The following is a 5,060-nucleotide window of genomic DNA, read 5'->3' as shown; positions in this document are numbered from 1 at the left end:
AGTCTGACCTCCAGCCCCCAAACTAAATAAGCCTTGAACCACCCCAAGTAAAGTTGATCTGCCTTCCTGAAGCTGGTCCGGGTGTTGCCATTTACCATACAAACTCATAGGGCTTCCTCCCCAACTCTATCCCCCACCCATCATCTCTGCTCCATTTTCCCTCATGGACTGATGTTGGCTGACAACCCCCGGGGGCAGAGAGGGTCACATTGGTCTTCTATCACTTGGCCATTGGCTTGTCTGGTTTTCTGGGTTGCTACAGTCAACTGTTATTCTTTGCCTTGGCTGGATCCTCTCCATAGGACTAGCTAGCTAAAAGTTGAAGGTCAGCGTCAATTGAGAGAGAACACAGTCTGAAATAGCTAAGTAACAAACTGCAGCTCCAGGATTCATGGGAGAGGGGGAGAGACTGATGGGATAAATGTCTGATGGAAGAAGCTGGGGGACCTCTAAGCCCTTCTCAATGAACAGTTTATTGTCTTCAGCTTTGAGTTTCTGACTCATCATTCGGGAAGGGACTTAACTATGAAGCAAAGTCATTTCACGCATTGCTGAGAGTTGCTGTGGAAATGGGTTTTCTTCACATTCAAAATTTGGAGCCTCAATCTGTCGCTGTGTTTTACAGTGAACTGAAAGTTTGTACTTGTAGCTTACTGAGTTTTCATTCACATGCAAGTCCTTTTCCAAGTCTGGACTCTTATCAGTTCCTTTCCCATTCGGTCACTCAAAGTCCTTTGCAACCAGGAACCAAGTTAGGGGCAGGTGGCATCATTCTTTGTGCTGTCAAGACAAGTGTTGGTTTAATTTATGCTGCTTCCCCTGTAAGCCTGTCTTTACTTGTAGACGGCTCAGTCCATTTGGAAATTCTTCCCTTAGGAGCATGATGTCCAAATCATGTGTTAAGAAAGGCATCACTTGCTACTCAGGGACTGTCTCCTGAGCTGCAAGAGAGCTTCGTGGTGATCAGTTACATTTTAGGGGTCTGTTTGGGTGGTTCTCACCTTTACCATCTCTTCTTCTCCTTCATACAGTTAACCTGATAACCATCTCTCCTAAGTATTTATAGACAGCCTTAGAACCCTTCCACTTATCTCTGTGCACTGGTCAAATCCAGTTCTGACCAATGTAGTCTGCTGGGTGACAGCTGTTGCTGGACTCAAATCATCCCTGTGGAGGTGTGGGCACTCCTTGCTACCCCCACCCCAGCCCCAATGTTCTGGGTTTACACACACACACACACACACACACACACACACACACACACACAGCCTTATATTTTAAAATACCTTAAACAGTTCAATGGCTGAGCCACTTCCAAACGTCCATGTGGCTTAACACACTCCCCTCTGACATTCCTGAGTTATTACTAAAATCTATATTCCATCTTGGCTTCCCCAGACCCAGACCTGTAGCCCTCTCAGGCTGTGTTCCCTAGCACTTACATGATGGCTGTTTTCTCTGTCTGGTGCATCTCAAGTAGGGCTTCTTCTCCATTCCTACTTACTTCCAAGTAAGGAATTGGGCCAGAACAAGAGGAAAGGTTAGAATCCTGTGCCCCAAGGATAGTGGCCTTTTAGGTTATTAGTATAGTGGGAACTTTGGTTTGTGCATGCTTTATCTCAGCTCGACTTCAGTGGCAGCAGTGTTTTCTATTTTCTTCTCTGACAACTGGTTTCTCTCCTATTCTAATCCTCATAACGACTTCCTCATCTGCAAAGTGAAGACAATGGTATAGCCCTCCCATATCGGTTACTCATCATACCGTAATCCAGTCTGAACTGGGCATCTTGCCATACCCATCCAGTTAGCTTTCAGGTCTGCAGTTTGGCAAGTCAGACTGAGTTGACTCTGGAAGCTGTAGTCTTAGCTGGGTTCCTAATGTCCGAAATCAGCAGGTAGGCCACTAGTTGGCTCATTCTAGAACCTGGCTGACTGTTGGGGAATACCTGGTTGTTTCGCATATGTTCTCTCTTCCTCCAGCAGCTTACCCCAGGCATAGGCAAAGGCTCAAAAGAGACAAGACAACAGCTTGTAAGCACCCCCAAAACCTAGGCTTAAAATGGGTCACTACCAGTGAGTACATTTCTACAGGTGAGAGAAGTCAAGAAGTCAGCTGAAATGGAGATGTATACTACAGTCTACGTCTGGAGGGCAGGAGCTGTACAGTACACACAGTGGCGCCATTGACTTGGATGTGTGGCTCCAACATGCTACCTTTCTGGTTGTTGAGAGTCTCAACTTTATACCGGGCACACAGAAAACGAAATTAGCTGCCTCCTCCCCTCTTCTTTCTTCCTCGCAATGCATCTCTGCGATTGCAGGCTCTGTCATTTATAGGACTTTAAGGAAGAAGAAGGGAATATTTCAAGTGCCCCCAGGGAGCTTTATTTGCTTGTCTGGATTAGGAAGTCTTTAATTTTTTTTTTTTTTTTAGTTCAATGGACTGATGAATCCTAGGTTTTGGGGGTGCTTGCTTACAAGCTGTTGTCTCGTCTCTTTTGAGCCTTTGCCTATGCCTGGGGTAAGCTGCTGGAGGAAGAGAGAACATCAGTCCATTTTTTTTTTTTAACCCTGTTCCAGGTGAGCAATTTAAAATGCAGTCCTGGCTATGCCACAACCTTTCTTCGGTGACTTTAATAGCTCGTTATTTCTTTTAGTGAGCTTTCTCACTAGTACATTGGGTTCAATTACAGCTGTGTAGGCATATTGATTTCTTTTGCTGCCAAGAGCGGCCATGCTGTGAGCAGTCTCACTGACTCATTCCTGCCCTCCCCACCCCCCATTTCACATGGGTGTCATTTATTACAGACACCATGATGTGGGAAAGATGAATAGAAGAGAACCCAAAATGCTCAGACCACTCTCTTCTTACCAGGTCCGTCATATGCTGTCTTGCCTCATGCAGCACAAATACAGCCCTGGGTACCATTCTCCACCCTTGTAGTTCTCTGCATCTAAAATGTTCGTTGGGCTTGTCTATGTGTTTGGATTCTTAATTACCTTTCAAAACTCCATTGGGAATCATTTATTTCAGAGAACTAGCCTAGAAGCTCAAGGTCAGGCTAAGGATGACTGGTTTGTTCTTTCCCCTCTTCTCTGGGAGTAGAGCAAGAGATTAGGAGTAAGGTTAGGGGTTAGAGTTAGTGTTAAGGTTTAGAGGGTAGGGGTTAGATTTAGGGTTAGGTCCTCTGTCACCTTGGCCCTCACTATAGCACTAAGAAGCAGTTTTTTGTGTGTCTGCCTCTCCTTCAAGCCTAAGAGTTCCTTGAAGACAAACCTAGTTATCTTCTACCCAGTACTATGCTAAGCCCATGTTAGATACTCATTAAATTAGAAACTCGAGGGAACATTTGGAAGTCGAGTACAATGTTCACTTGTGTGCTGGCAGAGCTAAAAACTCGAGGCTCAGTCCTACCATCTCATTTTAATTTCATCAGTTAAATTGCTAAGATTTTAAGTTCTGTGCATCAAAACACTGAAGTGGATGTCATGAAGAGAGATTGGAAACGTTTTCTACTTCTCAGCCATCCTTAGTGTTTTGAACAGCAGCGGATGTGAAGAGGCACGGTCCCCCAGTCAGAGAGACAGGCAAGTGCAGATTGCAGGGGTAGAATGGGTGTTGATACCGGGGTGCCTCCCTCTCTCCTCTCATATCCTTGAGAACATTATTTTAGCTGTTAGAATCTGTAGACTCTTAGTTGGTAACAAATACCCATCTCTAAGATCATGTGTGTACAATGAGGCTGGTACAGAATCAATTATTAGAAAACAAGTCTATTGGTTGTAACATACAACAGTCAATTTATGAAAACTTCACATTTTGTTATTGGATACCCCACTCCCACACCATCCCCACATATAGAAAGCTGGAGAACATGGCACTTTTAGAATAATTTGTGGGCGAATGGAGTGCGGCAAGGTTGGAGGCGCAAGAGGTCATTCCGGTGGGTGTGGGGGGAAGGGAGGGGTTGCCTGGTATCTCTGAACAAGAACGCTGGTGGACCAGTCCCAGACACTCATTTCCCCAGCCCTGTGCTGCCAGCGAGCCCCCCGAATACCTGGCGATGATTTTGTACTAGACTGTGCTAGTCAGTCACCATCACAGCTTGGGAATTATGTTTATTGAAAGAGAAGATTTTTGGAGACTGGAGTCTGAGGGTTGGCTCTGGAATACTTCACTTGTAGAAAGAGATCCCATTGTTCTTCATGCACACCCCATTCCACCCTCGAAGTCTTAGGTCACTTCCATTGCCTGGAAAGCTGAAGCTTGTCCCTTGCTTAGCTCTGGGTCAGATCCGGTCACCATGGCCTCTTTGGATCTTGTGCTAAATTCATGTGCTTCCCAGGCTTAGTGTATAATAAGTTCGTGTGTTCTTCTTCCCTAATGCATTTATCACCACCCAGACTCAAGGGGAAAAAGTGAATATAAAGTTACACCACTTTACACTGGTTCCTCTTGGATAACCCAATAAATGTTTTGAATCTTAAAAAAGAAAAAAAAGTAAAAGTAAAAAGTATCACCATAAATAAAACAGAAATCTAATTTGTTGGAATTCAATGACTACAGAAGCCTTTACCCAGGATGCTGTGCTTGGAGAGGTACTCAGAGACATCCTGCATCAGTGCCCTAAGCATCACACCAGCAACATTATCACTTCATCCCCACTGAGGAAGGAACGTGGATACATTCAGGTACTGGTATGAAAAGATGCTGGAACAACCGTGGGGGTGATTTTCTGACTAGGTGGTTCCTGGTAGAGAAGAATGAATTTCTACAGGATGTACAAAACACAGCATGGTGAGGTAGAGCCAGAAAGTGTCTGTGTACTGTCTGTGTCTTAGGATTTTAACTGCTGTGAACAGATACCGTGACCAAGGCAACTTTTGTAAGGACAACATTTACTTGGGGCTTGGGGCTGGCTTACAGGTTCAGAGGGTCAGTTGATTATCATTAAGGCAGGAGTATGACAGCATCCAGGCCATGCATGGTTCAGGAGGAGCTGCGAGTTCTACATTTTCATCTGAAGGATGCTGGGAGAAGACTGACTTCCAGGCAGCTA

This window comes from Mus caroli, chromosome 14 (genome assembly GCF_900094665.2).
Source record: "Mus caroli chromosome 14, CAROLI_EIJ_v1.1, whole genome shotgun sequence".
Lineage (NCBI taxonomy): Eukaryota > Metazoa > Chordata > Mammalia > Rodentia > Muridae > Mus > Mus caroli.
This window is presented reverse-complemented; position numbering follows the sequence as displayed.